The sequence below is a fragment of the Lepidochelys kempii genome, chromosome 8, assembly GCF_965140285.1.
Source record: "Lepidochelys kempii isolate rLepKem1 chromosome 8, rLepKem1.hap1, whole genome shotgun sequence".
Lineage (NCBI taxonomy): Eukaryota > Metazoa > Chordata > Testudines > Cheloniidae > Lepidochelys > Lepidochelys kempii.
In genome coordinates this window covers 107,529,172-107,545,720 of record NC_136387.1, presented here as the reverse complement: position 1 = coordinate 107,545,720, position 16,549 = coordinate 107,529,172, and the positions used below count along the sequence as shown (strand labels likewise).

Here is a 16,549-nt window from a genome sequence, read left to right as displayed (position 1 = left end):
GGAACTGAGGTACAGTGAGATTAAGGTGAGACAAGAAGTTTGAGGCACAGCCAGAAATTGAAATTTGTTTTCCACTATCTTTTGCCTTGCCCACATACCTGCTTTTGTGTTTTTTCCTCTTCTAAGCTTTACTAGAGGTAATCTTGGCCATTGGGGCTGGAGAAAGACCCTATGAAAAATATGGCTAGGGTTTTAATGTCCTTTTAAAGTTTTGTTAGAAATGAGCTTAAATACCTTTTAAAAATATCAGAACTGTTGATGATGTTAAATAATTAATATGTTGACTTTCTACAGATAACTTGCAAAAATGTTTTTCTCTTAATTCCTCTTTTATCTACCTGCCTAGACTTGAGGTTAGTGTTCAGCTTTACTCTGTGTCAGCTGATGCCATATCTATTACCTAAAGCAATGCAGAGCATGCTGCTTCCTGGCGTATTTTGGGCGTTGTCATCAATGCAGAGCCCTGAATTCATGTCTGGGCAGGTGTAGAATTTGTCACTCACATTTATGTATGTTACTGTTTCACTTACATCGTTTTTCAAAGGTCACTCCAGTCCTCCTAGAATGTTCAGTTTTGCATTCCTAAATTCTCCCACAAGTGACATTTCAGTGTCTGATTAGTGATGGTGTTGCTTTTCAAACGAGTATTATCAGGAACCCTGCAATATTTGTGTACATTGAGCTCAGATTGACATTGTAAAATCAAGCATCACGAATAGCAGCTTGGAACATGTCTTTTTTTAAAGTAGAGAAGTTTTGGGTAGGTTCCCCTCAAGGTTTTCCTTCACTGTAACAAATTGGTATTTAAAGTATGACATTTACTGTATTAGAAATGTTCTTAGAGTTACAAATTGTGGAGGCACCAGCAGAATCCTGCAGTTTAATATTTTATTGTCTATTAAAATAAGCAACGGGATTACATATGATAACATGGAAAAGGGAATATTTCATGCCATCTTTCTAATTTAGCACTCTGTAAAATATACACATTTCACACGATTTATGCTTTTTATCAACGTAAATCATAGGACTGGAAGGGATTTCGAGAGGTCACCTAGTCCAGTCCCCTGCGCTCATGGCAGGACTAAGTATTATCTAGACCATCCCTGACAGATATCTACTTTCTTTTAGAATAGCCAATCACATTGATTCCACAACCTCCCTGGGCAATTTATTCCAGTGCTTAACCACCATGACAGGAAGTTTTTCCTAATGTCCAACCTCAACCTCCTTTGTGGTAAATTTAAGGCAATTGTTTCTTGTCCTATCCCCAGAGGTTAAGAACAATTCTTTTCCCTCCTCCTTGTAACAACCTTTTATGTACTTGAAAACTGTTATCATGTCCCCTCTCAGTCTTCTCTTTTCCAGACTAAACAAACCCAGTTTTTTCAGTCTTCCCTCATAGGTCATGCGTTCTAGACCGTTAATCATTTTTGTTGCTCTTCTCTGGACTTTGTCCACAATTTGTCCACATCTTTCCAGAAATGTGGTGCCCAGAACTGGACACAATATTCCAGTTAAGGCCTAATCAGCACAAAGTAGAGTGGAAGAATTACTTCTCGTGTCTTACTTACAACATTCCTGCTAATAATCCCAGAATGATGTTCGCTTTTTTTGCAACAGTGTTACACGGTTAACTCATTTTTAGCTTGTGGTCCACTGTGGCCTCCAGATCCCTTTCCACAGTACTCCTTCCTAGGCTGTCATTTCCCATTTTGTGTATGTGCAACTGATTGTTCCTTCCTAAATGGAGTACTTTGCACTTGTCCTTATTGAATTTCATCCTATTTACTTCAGACCATTTCTCCAGTTTGTCCAGATCATTTTGAATTATAATCCTATCCTTCAAAGCACTTGCAACCCCTCCCAGCTTGGTATCGTCCACAAACTTTATAAGTGTACTTTCTATGCCATTATCTGAATAATTGATGAAGATATTGAACAGAACCGGACCCAGAACTGATTCCTGCAGGACCCCACTCGTTATGCCCTTCCAGCATGCCTGGAAACCACTGATAACTACTCTTTGGGAATGGTTTTCCAACCAGTTTTGCGCTCACCTTATTGTAGCTCCATCTAGGTTGCATTTCCCTAGTTTGCCTATGAGAAGGTCATGTGAGACCGTATCAAGAGCTTTACTAAAGTCAAGATATACCAGTCTACCGCTTTCCCGCTATCCACAAGGTTTGTTACCCTGTCAAAAAAAGCTATCAGGTTGGTTTGACTTGATTTGTTCTTGACAAATCCATGCTGACTGTTACTTATCACCTTATTATCTTCTAGATGTTTGCAAATTGATTGCTTAATTACTTGCTCCATTAACTTTGATCCGGGTACAGACATTAAGCTGACTGGTCTGTAATTCCCCAGGTTGTTCTTATTTCCCTTTTTATAGATATGGGCACTATATTTGCCCTTTTCCAGTCTTCTGGAATCTCTCCCGTCTTCCATGACTTTTCAGAGATAATTGCTAATGGCTCAGATATCTCCTCAGTCAGCTCCTTGAGTATTCTAGGATGCATTTCATCAGGCCCTGGTGATTTGAAGACATCTAATTTGTCTAAGTAATTTTTAACTTGTTCTTTCCCTATTTTAGCCATTTATCCTACCTCATTTTCACTGGCATTCACTGTTAGACGTCCAATCACCACCAACCTTCTTGTTGGAAACTGAAATGAAGAAGTTAAGCATCTCTGCCATTTCCAAATTTTCTGATATTTCCCCCCTCCCCCAATATATTATATTGCTTCCTGTCAGTAAGAATAAAAATTATAATGACCCATGGAACTGTCTGAGAATATACTAAATAAGATTAAAGTGTTGGCCATTGACCTTAACAGTCAATTAGGCTTTACATTACTTAGCTGGTATTGTGGGGAGGAGGGTGCAGAAAGGAACCTGAAGCTCATTAAATAGGATGCTGTTGTTTGAAACAATTAGGAAGTTTGTAAATCAGGAAATTGGTCATAATACCTAAGCAAAGACTTAGAGGAGGAAGATCTTGTTGTGTTAAGTATTCTTGAAAGGGTCTCCCCAATGCTGCTGGTGAGGGTGAGGGGAAATGAAGTCTGATGACAAAGCTGGAAGAGAACAAAAACTTTCAGGATCTAAGTATTTTAGGGTATACTCTGCCAAGAACAGATAATGTTCAAATGGCAACTGATATCCGAGAGAGTACTGGGAAGGTGGTATGTGCAAGTCAGGTCAGAAATATTGTTAGCTGAAGATGGTATGAATGGGAAAGTGGGTGCCAAAGTCCTTGTGCTTCAAAAAGAAAATATGACGGAGTGGAAGTTGTTGGCAAGTATGATTGGAATCCTTGTTTTGTTTACAGATGACAAGTTTTGGGTCCAGCACATGCTGGATTATTCAACAGAGTGGGTGAGGAACACTTGCACATGTTTGCACACTATTGCTATGCATTGTTAGAGTTTGGGTCTGCCTCGCAAGCAGGTTGGGAAATGCAAAACTGAGGGGCAGTTAATGCTGAAAAAGTACAGCTAAATCTTACCCACCATGGATTATCCTCAGTAGGTGTTTAATTGGCCCTCTGTTGATTTTTCAGCATAATAGCCCCAAGTACATCAGCAAAGTGGTTAAAACCTGTCTGACAAGAGGAAACATCAGTGACTGTGCCGGGGATTATACTGTGTGAGCAAGGAGGCGAGCCCAGAAATCATGAGAATTATGGGAAATTTCTGTAACACATGAGAGAACATTCCATAATTGTCTGTTTACGTGTGTTCCCGTAGACATAAGCATTCTCTGACTACCTAAGGGAGAGTGTATAGAAGATTGTCAGCACCCTTAAAGGAGGGTTACCTAAGTGGGAACATACTGAATCAGTGCACTGTGTTAATGACTGACTGTCTTTGCTCTGTCTAAATTTGCATTGGTTATTCAGACTTGATGTTATTGTTATTCAGAGAAGCATCAGTTTAGATCAATCTTCAAGTGTTTCCCAATTTAGCATAGGTTTCAAAGTAGCTTTTGTGTGCTATATATACAGTTTGGAAACACACAGTTCTGAAAGTTTTCAGCTGGCCTTGAGGAGTTAAGTCATTCCATGGTTCCTAATATGAGCCTAGCTTTTCTGCAAATCTAAGAAAAATAATGATTTAAGACAGGCAAGTCTTGCCCATGCAATAGATAGCTGAAAATGAGGTTTGAGTGACATACAGTAAAATCTTTAAGTAACTTTTTTGTTTTACCAGTTAAATTGGGCAGGTTCTTACAGATTGAGGTCACAGTTTAACTTGGGGGCGTTTCTTTAAAATAATTTCCTTAGTAAAATCAATGAAAAAAAACCCAACACAAACAAGCCCTAACCCCCACTCCTTCACCCTCTTCCTGCTATTCAGATGAATGGGAGTAAAAAAGAAAAGGAGAGAGTTTTCAGAGTTGCCTTTTCAGTCACATCAGGCTGGGTCTAAGTCAGAAAGGAATGATTTTACAAGAGAGACCCTGAAGATAAATTGTAACCTTGATTAGCAGAATTCAGATTGTTTTGTAGACCTTGGTAACTGTGTTACTTCCTGAAGCATGCTCTACAAAGTGTTTTAATCACAAATTATTGTGTTAGTTCTCTTTCAGGAATTTAACATAGTATGCAAAATTTGCTTTTGAATATTGTAATCATGAAGTTAACAAACTCCCTGAAGTGAAAAGCTGCTCCGTACAAACTATTTTAAAAGTGCAGTTTACAAGAATTTTCTTTAGAAATATGCATCCTTTGGCAGAGATTTAAGGGTGTGGAGATGCTTTTTGTTTTTCTTTTTTTAACACTGAAACTGCCACCATTGCAGTTTGGAAGGTTCCAAGTTAATATGGAACACACACTTTAAATTGAGCTTTCTCTCTGCAACCAGTATTCTAATCCCAAATTACAAAATGATAATTGATGTCATCTAATTCTTTGAGTACTTCTGTTTTTAACTTCTGTGCACTTTGTAAGATGTGTTTTGATAATGTTTTTTTCACCTGAAGGCTTCTACTATAAATGTTAGTTTCGTATTTATATACCTAGATAGCACTGTTACAAAATATAATCAGTTCCGAATGACTCAATTATATATATACCACTAACATGTTTTATTGGCCAGAGCATCTTAAACTTAATTTAAAACAGTAAAGTTCTGGATACTTTTATCTGCTATATAATGAACAGTTGTTTGCAGTGTTGTTGTAACTGTGTTGGTCCCAGGATATTAGAGAGACAATGTTGGTCCAATAAAAGATGTTTTCTCACCTACCTTGTGTCTCTAATATAATGAACAGTACCTTGACCTTGTGGGCCTATCCCAGCATTCCTGCATATCACTATGTAGGGTCCTTTGGACTTAAGACATGTTACAGTTCATTTTACCTAACAAATAAGTCGAGTTTCGAGTCCTTGAGTATATTGATGCCTCAAGGGGTTAGCTGTTGGTGTTACCATTAGTTGTGTGTGTGTTTTAAAGATGCAGATTTAAACTAGTGTATACTGATGGTGAAGTTCATCTTTGGCTGAAGCTGAATGCTTACTTATCCTACGTTGGGGGCTTCTTTGCCAAACTGAATATCTTAAAAAACAGTATTTACCGGTAGCTGAAGATGGTGCAAAATGTAATCACATTTGCAAAATTGAACATAAGCACTAGCCCTCTGGTTCTTTTAACTTTTCTTTTGTTTCTTCGGTACATTTCATAGAATCATAGGACTGGAAGGGAGCTCGAGAGGTCACCTAGTCCAGTCCCCTGCATCCATGGCAGTACTAAGTCTTATCTAGACCATCCCTGACAGGTGTTTGTCTAACTTGCTCTTAAAAAATCTCCAGTGGTGGAGATTCCACAACCTCCCTAGGCAATTTGTTGGTGGCTTTTGTTTTGTCATATTATCTACTAAATTAATTTTGGTACCTGAAGGTTATATAATAAAGGTGATAGTAGAATCATCATAATTGACAATTTAGCTTTGTCATAACACATAGTCAGCAATTGCTAGCACTCTGAAGCAATGGGTTTGAATAGCTGCCACACTATGTGCATGCTTTTAAACCCGAGACAACCGCTGAACTCATTAAAAATACAAGATACACATGTCTATGCATATAAGGAGTTTTGGTGCCAAGCTCTCCTTTGAGGATACGTTTAATGCTAATTAAATTGGTTATGTTCTATCCAGTACCAGGGTAATCTTGAAGTTTGGTTAACTAGTGCCAGACTGACTCAGATGTTAGTATTGGAATAATATAGGATGGGGTTTCAAATGAGAAAGGACTGTGTAATTAAAAAGTATATGGGTATTTTTTTGTGGTAGGGAGGAATGGACCATAAGTTGCCATTCCAGGTTCTTTAATCACATTTGGTGACAACAGCTGGGAATCTTTATGCAGATAGTAGCATCTAGCTGTAGAGTTTCTGGATAAAAGGTTCCACACAGAGTGGATGTGTATCACATTACATTCTTAGGCAAAACTGTGGAGACCTAAAGCTGCCTGAAATAATTGGGTTTGCCATATAGTAGTTGAACAATTACATGGTTACCAGACTCTCCTGACCCAATTCAAACAGCCCCTGAATTTTTACAATAGTAAACTGGAACAGTAAGAGTAGAAAATTACTGGTATTTCATTGTATCTGGCTTTGTTCTGTGTTCTTCTTTTATGTATCTACCACCAGCACCGGAAATGGCTGCCTCCCTCCCAGCATTTTAACAAAAGAAACATACACACTCTGGGATATTTAAATATTAATTCATCCACCACTTTGGCCTTGCCCCTCTCCCCCACTTTTACAAAGGTTTTCGGGCCATTGTTCTCCCCCTGCCCCCCCACCTGGCTGAGAAGGAGTGAGCCATGACCTGGCCTGGTTGGCTGGCACCCAGGTCCTGCTTTGCATTGAGCCACATGCTGGTAGCTGGGTCCTTACCTGTCAGCTACCAAAACTGCAGTGGAGGATCCAATTGGTGCCGGGGACCTGCCACTTGAGGACTTTGGGTTGGTCAGCAGGGAGAGAAAGGTAAGGAGAATGTGTGTGGGGTGGGGTGGGGGGAATGGGCCTTGGTAGGGTGGGATTGGGGGCGGTAGGGCAAGGGTTCTAGGAGAGTCAGGCTGTTTGAGGGTTGGGGGTCTTTGGCAGTCCTTCTGACGCCTGTGGTATCTATCCATTATAGCACAAAGATCATAGTTAAAGGGCTGTTCAAATTATGAACAGTTTTTCATTAGAGACAGTCAGCGGGGAAAGGTCTTATTGACGGTAATATGTGACACATGAATAGTTAAAGATGTATATGGGTTGTAGAAAAATCTTTTGGTATAGTGATGTAGGAAACCAAGCTTGTTTTTAATGTTTTCTAAAAACTAACTACACTGAAAGCAGACTTCAGTACTTTGTTAGCAACTATCCTAGAGGTAAATATCCTCAGACAGATTCATATTTTGGAGTAGACTGTTACAATATTGTCTTGTAATACTGGAACGATCACAGAAGTGTAGGACTGGAAGGTGATCTAGTCTAGTCCCCTGCATTCAATAACTGCACCATTCCTGACAGGTGTTTGTCTAACCCAGTGGTTCTCAATCTATTTAGCATTGTGAGCCACATATGCAATTCTCTGTGTTATGTGGGCCACATCCACACAATATATATACCACCTGTGTGGCCCTGAGGATGTCACATGGGCCGCAGCTGTGTGCTGGTTGAGCTGCAAGAGGACTGTGAGCTGAAAACCACTGGTCTAACCTGTTCTTAAAAACCTCCTGTGACAGAGATTCTGCATCCTCCATAGGCAATTTGTTCCAGTGCTTATCTATCCTGACAGTTAGGAAGTTTTTCCTAATGTACAACCTAAACCTTCCTTGCTGCAATTTAAGCCCACTGTTTCTTGTGCTATCCTCAGAGTTTAACAAGAACAATTTTTCACCCTCCTCCTTGTAACAATCTTGTGTCCCCTCTCAGTCGTCTCTTCTCCAGACTAAACAAACCCATGTTTTTCAGTCTTCCCTCATGGGTCATGTTTTCTAGATCTTTAATTATTTTTGTTGCTCTCCTCTGGACTTTCTCCAGTTTGTCCATGCTGTCCCCAGATGGACTTCTGTGAGAGAAACCCCGCTGCAAACTGCAGAGATCTCCCTGACTCTAGTGGCTGTGATTCAAGCCGTGGAGAGAAAAGTTGATGCTCATGCCATCTGGTTGCTGAATCTGGAAGGGCGAACAGAGACGGCTGAGAAGTATATTCTGATATTCTGGCTGAGATATTCATGGTGAATAGTGTTGTGAATTTAGGATGAAATTCACCCCTGTACAGAGGGCTTGCACTAGGCCTTGATACCATACTGTTGGCTCACATTTATCTTGTGATCAACTATAAGACCCAGATCCCTTTCCACAGTACTCCTTCCTAGGCAGTCATTTCCCATTTTGTATGTGCAATTGATTGTACTGTCCTCAGAGGAGTACTTTGCATTTGTCCTTATTGAATTTAATCCTGTTTACTTCAGATCATTTCTCCAGTAAGTCCAGACCATTTTGAATTTTAATCCTATCCTCCAAAGCACTTCCAACCTCTCCCAGCTTGGTATCGTCCGCAAACTTTATAAGTGTACTCTCCATGCCATTATCTAAATAATTCATGAAGATATTGTAGGGAAGATAATGTAATTGTTATATTGAGTTTTTACAGGGGGCAACATAAAATGTATCTTTGTTTTACTAATATTAAGGTTGCATTGCTACAGAAAGGGAGAGCTCAATTAAAGATAAAAACCAATTTTTTTAAATTATTACTGATTTTTGAGAGCTCAGCACTTTCTCAAAATCATCCCCTTTATAGTATTTCAAATCGGGCACAGGAAATGAGGCACTCAAATCACCAAACACTTTTGAAAATCTTTGCCAGAATCTCCAGTCAGGCTGCACCTTCAATTTATAGGAACGTAACCTAGTAGGAATTGCCCTACTGGAACAGGCCAGTGGTCCATCTAATTCAGTATCCTATCTCCAGCAGTGTTTAGTACCAGATAATTATTCAGTGGAAGGTGCAAGAAACCCTGCAGTAAGTAATTACTGAATAACCTGCCCACAGGGGAAGCTTCTTTCTCACTCTCATCTATTAGTGGTTGGTTTATGCTTTGAAGGTTTATATCCTGTTCAAAACTCATGTTTTAAAATATTTAATCCTTACTATTACAGTAGATCAGTGGTTCATAGAAGATTAGGGTTGGAAGAGACCTCAGGAGGTCATCTAGTTCAACCCCCTGCTCAAAGCAGGACCAACCCCAACTACATCATCCCAGCCATGGCTTTCTCAAACTGGGCCTTAAAAACCTCTAAGGATGAAGATTCCACCACCACCTCTTTAAGTGAGCCATTCCAGTGCTTCACCACCCTCCTAGTGAAATAATTTTTCCTAATATCCAGCCTAGACCTCCCCCACTGAAACTTGAGACCATTGCTTCTCGTTTTGTCACTTCTCAGAGAAAAGTTCTCCAACTTTTTTTGAAGGGAGTTCCCCTTTGAAAATATTTCAGGTTGTGACAACCAGTGTTCCCTCTAATTTTTCCCACCCATATTGGTGCATATAACAAAATTCATGTGGTGGGGGTGGGGTCAAGGGGTTCGGTGTGTGGGACAGGGCTCAGGGCTGGGGCATAGGGTTAGGGTGCAGGGGTGAGGTGGTTCTGGCTGGGGATGTGGGCTCTGAGGTGGGGCCAGGGATGAGGGGTTTGGGGTGCAGGAGAGTGCTTTTGGGCTGTGGTGGGGAGAGAGGACTGGGGGGCAGAGGAGCCTCCCCCTGCCCTGGCAGCTCTGGGGCTGGGGGAGGAGCGCCGCAGTGGATCTGGGCCGCACTGGCCACAGCAGGTTGGGGGCCAGGCTAGATTGGGGCCAGGGGAGGTTGCCACTCCCCCAGCAGGTCCCCGGACGGGTTCCCTGAGCACCTGCACGGTGCTAAGAAGGCTGCTGCATGGCTGTGCAGCTTACAGGGAATTTAGATGACAACCTTCCCCCCGCCCCTCCTCAAAAAGTGACAAACCCCCATCAAGATTCCTTTCCCACTCTGAACTCTAGGGTACAGATGTGGGGACCTGCATGAAAGACCCCCTAAGCTTATTCTTACCAGTTTAGGTTAAAAACTTCCTCAAGGTACAAACTTTGCCTTGTCATAGAATCATAGAATATCAGGGTTGGAAGGGACCCCAGAAGGTCATCTAGTCCAACCCCCTGCTTGAAGCAGGACCAATTCCCAGTTAAATCATCCCAGCCAGGGCTTTGTCAAGCCTGACCTTAAAAACTTCTAAGGAAGGAGATTCTACCACCTCCCTAGGTAACGCATTCCAGTGTTTCACCACCCTCTTAGTGAAAAAGTTTTTCCTAATATCCAATCTAAACCTCCCCCACTGCAACTTGAGACCATTACTCCTCGTTCTGTCATCTGCTACCATTGAGAACAGTCTAGAGCCATCCTCTTTGGAACCCCCTTTCAGGTAGTTGAAAGCAGCTATCAAATCCCCCCTCATTCTTCTCTTCTGCAGGCTAAACAATCCCAGCTCCCTCAGCCTCTCCTCATAACTCATGTGTTCCAGTCCCCTAATCATTTTTGTTGCCCTTCACTGGACTCTCTCCAATTTATCCACATCCTTCTTGAAGTGTGGGGCCCAAAACTGGACACAGTACTCCAGATGAGGCCTCACCAATGTCGAATAGAGGGGGACGATCACGTCCCTCGATCTGCTCGCTATGCCCCTACTTATACATCCCAAAATGCCATTGGCCTTCTTGGCAACAAGGGCACACTGCTGACTCATATCCAGCTTCTCGTCCACTGTCACCCCTAGGTCCTTTTCCGCAGAACTGCTGCCTAGCCATTCGGTCCCTAGTCTGTAGCTGTGCATTGGGTTCTTCCGTCCTAAGTGCAGGACCCTGCACTTATCCTTATTGAACCTCATCAGATTTCTTTTGGCCCAATCCTCCAATTTGTCTAGGTCCTTCTGTATCCTATCCCTCCCCTCCAGCGTATCTACCACGCCTCCCAGTTTAGTATCATCCGCAAATTTGCTGAGAGTGCAATCCACACCATCCTCCAGATCATTTATGAAGATATTGAACAAAACCGGCCCCAGGACTGACCCTTGGGGCACTCCACTTGATACCGGCTGCCAACTAGACATGGAGCCATTGATCACTACCCGTTGAGCCCGACAATCTAGCCAGCTTTCTACCCACCTTATAGTGCATTCATCCAGCCCATACTTCCTTAACTTGCTGACAAGAATACTGTGGGAGACCGTGTCAAAAGCTTTGCTAAAGTCAAGAAACAATACATCCACTGCTTTCCCTTCATCCACAGAACCAGTAATCTCATCATAAAAGGCGATTAGATTAGTCAGGCATGACCTTCCCTTGGTGAATCCATGCTGGCTGTTCCTGATCACTTTCCTCTCATGCAAGTGCTTCAGGATTGATTCTTTGAGGACCTGCTCCATGATTTTTCCAGGGACTGAGGTGAGGCTGACTGGCCTGTAGTTCCCAGGATCCTCCTCCTTCCCTTTTTTAAAGATGGGCACTACATTAGCCTTTTTCCAGTCATCCGGGACTTCCCCCGTTCGCCACGAGTTTTCAAAGATAATGGCCAATGGCTCTGCAATCACAGCCGCCAATTCCTTCAGCACTCTCGGATGCAACTCGTCCGGCCCCATGGACTTGTGCACGTCCAGCTTTTCTAAATAGTCCCTAACCACCTCTATCTCCACAGAGGGCTGGCCATCTCTTCCCCATTTTGTGATGCCCAGCGCAGCAGTCTGGGAGCTGACCTTGTTAGTGAAGACAGAGGCAAAAAAAGCATTGAGTGCATTAGCTTTTTCCACATCCTCTGTCACTAGGTTGCCTCCCTCATTCAGTAAGGGGCCCACACTTTTCTTGGCTTTCTTCATACCTGAAGAAACCCTTCTTGTTACTCTTAACATCTCTTGCTAGCTGCAGCTCCAGGTGCGATTTGGCCCTTCTGATATCATTCCTACATGCCCGAGCAATATTTTTATACTCTTCCCTGGTCATATGTCCAACCTTCCACTTCTTGTAAGCTTCTTTTTTATGTTTAAGATCCGCTAGGATTTCACCATTAAGCCAAGCTGGTCGCCTGCCATATTTACTATTCTTTAGACACATTGGGATGGTTTGTCCCTGTAACCTCAACAGGGATTCCTTGAAATACAGCCAGCTCTCCTGGACTCCTTTCCCCTTCAAGTTAGTCCCCCAGGGGATCCTGGCCATCCGTTCCCTGAGGGAGTCGAAGTCTGCTTTCCTGAAGTCCAGGGTCCGTATCCTGCTGCTTACCTTTCTTCCCTGCGTCAGGATCCTGAACTCAACCAACTCATGGTCACTGCCTCCCAGATTCCCATCCACTTTTGCTTCCCCCACTAATTCTACCCGGTTGGTGAGCAGCAGGTCAAGAAAAGCGCCCCCCCTAGTTGGCTCCTCTAGCACTTGCGCCAGGAAATTGTCCCCTACGCTTTCCAAAAACTTCCTGGATTGTCTATGCACCGCTGTATTGCTCTCCCAGCAGATATCAGGAAAATTAAAGTCATCCATGAGAATCAGGGCATGCGATCTAGTAGGTTCCGTGAGCTGCCGGAAGAAAGCCTCATCTACCTCATCCCCCTGGTCCGGTGGTCTATAGCAGACTCCCACCACTACATCACTCTTGTTGCACACACTTCTAAACTTAATCCTTGTCCTTGAACCCTATGCTGCCACCACCAAGCGTGTTAAACAAAGAACAGGGAAAGAGCCCACTTGGAGACGTCTTCCCCCCCAAAATATCCCTCCAAGCCCTACACCCCCTTTCCTGGGGAAGGCTTGATAAAAATCCTCACCAATTTGCATAGGTGAACACAGACCCAAACCCTTGGATCTTAAGAACTATGTAAAAGCAATCAGGATCTTAAAAGAAGAATTTTAATTAAAGAAAAAGTAAAAGAATCACCTCTGTAAAGTCAGGATGGTAAATACCTTACAGGGTAATCAGATTCAAAACATAGAGAATCCCTCTAGGCAAAACCTTAAGTTACAAAAAGACAGAAAAACAGGAATATCCATTCCATTCAGCACAGCTTATTTACCAGCCATTTAAACAAAAGGAAATCTAACACATTTCTAGCTAGATTACTTACTAACTTAACAGAAGTTCTGAAGATCATTTCTGATCTGTTCCCAGCAAAAGCATCACATAGATAGACAGACCCTTTGTCTCCCCCCGCTCCAGCTTTGAAAGAATCTTGTCTCATTGGTCATTTTGGTCGGGTGCCAGTGAGGTTATCTTAGCTTCTTAACCCTTTACAGGTGAAAGGGTTTTGCTTCTGGCCAGGAGGGATTTTATAGTTCTGTATACAGAAAGGTGGTTACCCTTTCCTTTCTATTTATGACACCCCCCCATACCATACAACCCTTACTTCTGGCTGGTGCTGGCGGCGGCGCTGCCTTCAGAGGTGGGTGCTTGGCCAGCAGCCATTGTTCTCCAGCCTCTGAAGGCAGGGCAGAAGTAAGGGTGACAATACCATGATTCCCCATAACGGGGTTGGGACCCCTTTTGAGTCAGAACCCCTAGTTTGAGAAACACTGCAGTAGATGCTGTTTAAATTTCTTTGTCTTTTAAAACATCCCAGATAGTCTAGGGTAGTGATATTCTGGCTGAGGCTCATGACCCACAAGTGACTCTTTAATGTAACACTGTGTGATTTAATTATTAAGCAATCTAAGTTATGAACCAATTTTACTATGTTATTAACCAATTGTAGTTGATAAAATAATAATATTTGGCTAGTCATTTCACTGTGAGGAAAAAATAAATAAATAAAACTAAATATTTCCCTGTCATACTGTTTAAATATGAATATATAGTACACCGGACCCTTGCTAGAATGCGGGATTTGGGATCCGTTCCAAGTACTGTGTTATAGTGGGGACCGCGTTCAAATGAAATTATATTTTTATGACCGAAATTTCAGTACAGGTGTATGTAGTTGTGTATTTGCAGTTTATAGTGCGCTAACAATAGCATCAAAACTCAGAACTATAGTAAAAAACGAGTCTATAAGATAGAATAATCACCATGGGCATCAGTGGAAATTGTGTTTTAAAATGGAAGTGATTTTAATGAATTCGGTTAAATGCTTTGTGTGCTTTGTTTTGATTGTCCACTTTCAGGCACCATGAACTTCCATCTTTGCATATGGAATGCCATAGAGAAACTTCCGTCTTCGCGTATGGAATGCCGTAGAGAAATTTATATACCCTGTATATATAAATACGTATATAGAAATTTTTGTAGTGCTAATTACCTTCATATCCATAAAGTATAGAAATCCTTAGAAAATAAACTCCTACGTAAAGGAAAGAATAAAGGAGACAAAAAGTGTTGCTTTATTAGAGATTTAAAGTAGACATTACAATAAACTAGTCTAGTTTTTCTTAAAAAAGTCGGTGAGTTCCTTTTGCTTCTTGCTGCTGTGCTGCTTCTGCTTAGGAAACTGCAAAAGACTACGAAGCTGCATAATTTTTATAGGCTCAACGTCTTGCGTCTCAAACCATCTCAAAGCAGTCTCTAAGCCGGCTACGGTTGTAGTTGATGTTGGAATGCTGTCCGCTTCATCTTTCTCCTCTTCTTCCATGGCAAAGGCCAATTCTTCAGCTTCTGGAATGTTGTTTGGTCGTACTGCCTGAAGAATTTGGTCATCCGTTAGACTTTCAGCAGTGGGATAAAATTCTTCTGCTTCATCGTCGCCTCTTATCCAGGACTCGATATTTTGTGACAGTTACCCCGAGCCCGGACAGTTGCCGGGAGAACTCCTGCATCCACTCCATGTCTGTTCTTCCAACTTCCTCCTCTGTAAATCCTTCAAAGTCGAATTCTTCATCAGACTGTGATCGGCTTTCTTCATTTTCTTCGAGGAGCAGGTGGCCAAATGACTTTCTCAGTCCCACCATCCAACGGCGGTTTATCATTTCAGCGTGCAATAAATTCCAGGAATCTCCGCCAATGTAAAATGTCTTTTATAGTCAACTTCTTCAAAAAATCGGTGACAGATAACTCGCTTTCTATCATTGGTCGTACCAAGTTCCGTCGATAGTGCTGCTTAAAAATGGCGTTAACACCTTGATCAAGCAGCTGGATTTTGGAAGTCATGTTTTTAGGTAAGCATTCAACCCGTATTTTATCATCACAGGTTCTGAGTCTTTCGGCTGGAGGTTGCGCTGGACAGTTGTCTAGCAAAAGAATGGCCTTTTCTTCTAAGCGTTTTGCCTGCAAATGCTTTCGCACAGAAGGGACAAATTCTGTGAAGAACCATTGTTCAAAAATCTCACTTGTCATCCAGGAATTTTTGGAGTTCTTGTACGAAAACGGCAGGCAATTCACATTTACGTGATGAAAGCACCGAGGCATGCGAGACTTTCCAAGGCACAATGGTTTTAATTTATGCTTGTCTGTTGCATTCACACAAAACAATAAAGTAAGGCGATCTTTTGCCTGTTTATATCCTTCTTTCTTACGTTCATCTGTTCTGACAGCCAGGGTTTTATCAGGCAACATTTTATAATAAATTCCTGTTTCATCTGCATTGTAAACCTGTTCCTCCGAGTAACTCTATGTTTGTAAAATTCCCCTCAGCATCGCAGGGTACGATTGCATGGTGTTGTCATCAGCAGAGCGTTTTTCTCCCGAAACTGCAATCTGAGAGATTCCATGTCTTTTCTGAAATTGCCACAGCCAACCTGAATTCGCCATTAAGTTCCCAGTCGAATTTTTCCGCTTTCATGGCTATAAGCGGACCAGAGATCAGAATGCCTTTCTGCTGTTCTTGCACAAACCATGTGTACGCCACAGAATCAAGATCGGCATCATTCGCTAAACGGGCTCATTTTCTTTGAAGGCCATGCTCTTCATCCAGGTTATGCATGTAAGTTCTGAGCTTGTCAGCATTCTTTAGCCTTCCACGAAAGGTGGACTCGTTAATGGCAATATCACGGCTAATCTTTGTCTGGGTTTCGCCATTTCTAAGTCGTTCGATAGTGTCCAATTTCTCCTGCACCGAGTAAGCCTTCCTTTTGCCCAACATTTTTGACATCTTTCTAAAGATAAATACATTTTTATTACATTACATTTATATGGCGTTCTAGGCCTACAGCAATCGTCTTAGGGACTTGACTAAATTATTTCAGCGACACAACTACGCAAATGTATGGTGATGATGATGGTAGAACAAAAAACTCGTACATACCTTGGAGAGTTCTGTCTGGGTGAAAATCTTATAGAAATATGATGTCGATGCTTTATAGCTGGCTAACTCGGTAAAGTACACAATCGTGGACTTGTTATTTTGTGGCAGAACTGTTACCCCGAGCCCGGACAGTTGCTGGGATAGCTCTTGCCATCCACTCTGTGTCTGTTCTTCCAACTTCCTCCTCTGTAAATCCCTCGAAGTCGAATTCCTCGTTGGACTGTGATACAGTATGTGTCTTTCCTCCAGCGATCTTGCATGAATGATAAGGTAATGAACACTAAAGTCACTTAAAAC

General features: G+C 42.0%; 1 protein-coding gene across 11 annotated transcripts in view; it reads left to right on the top strand.

The window, feature by feature from the left end:
- Positions 1–16,549, top strand: part of PTPRF (protein tyrosine phosphatase receptor type F) — a 427,370-nt gene that overhangs the window by 118 nt on the left and 410,703 nt on the right. The window lies entirely within an intron of this gene.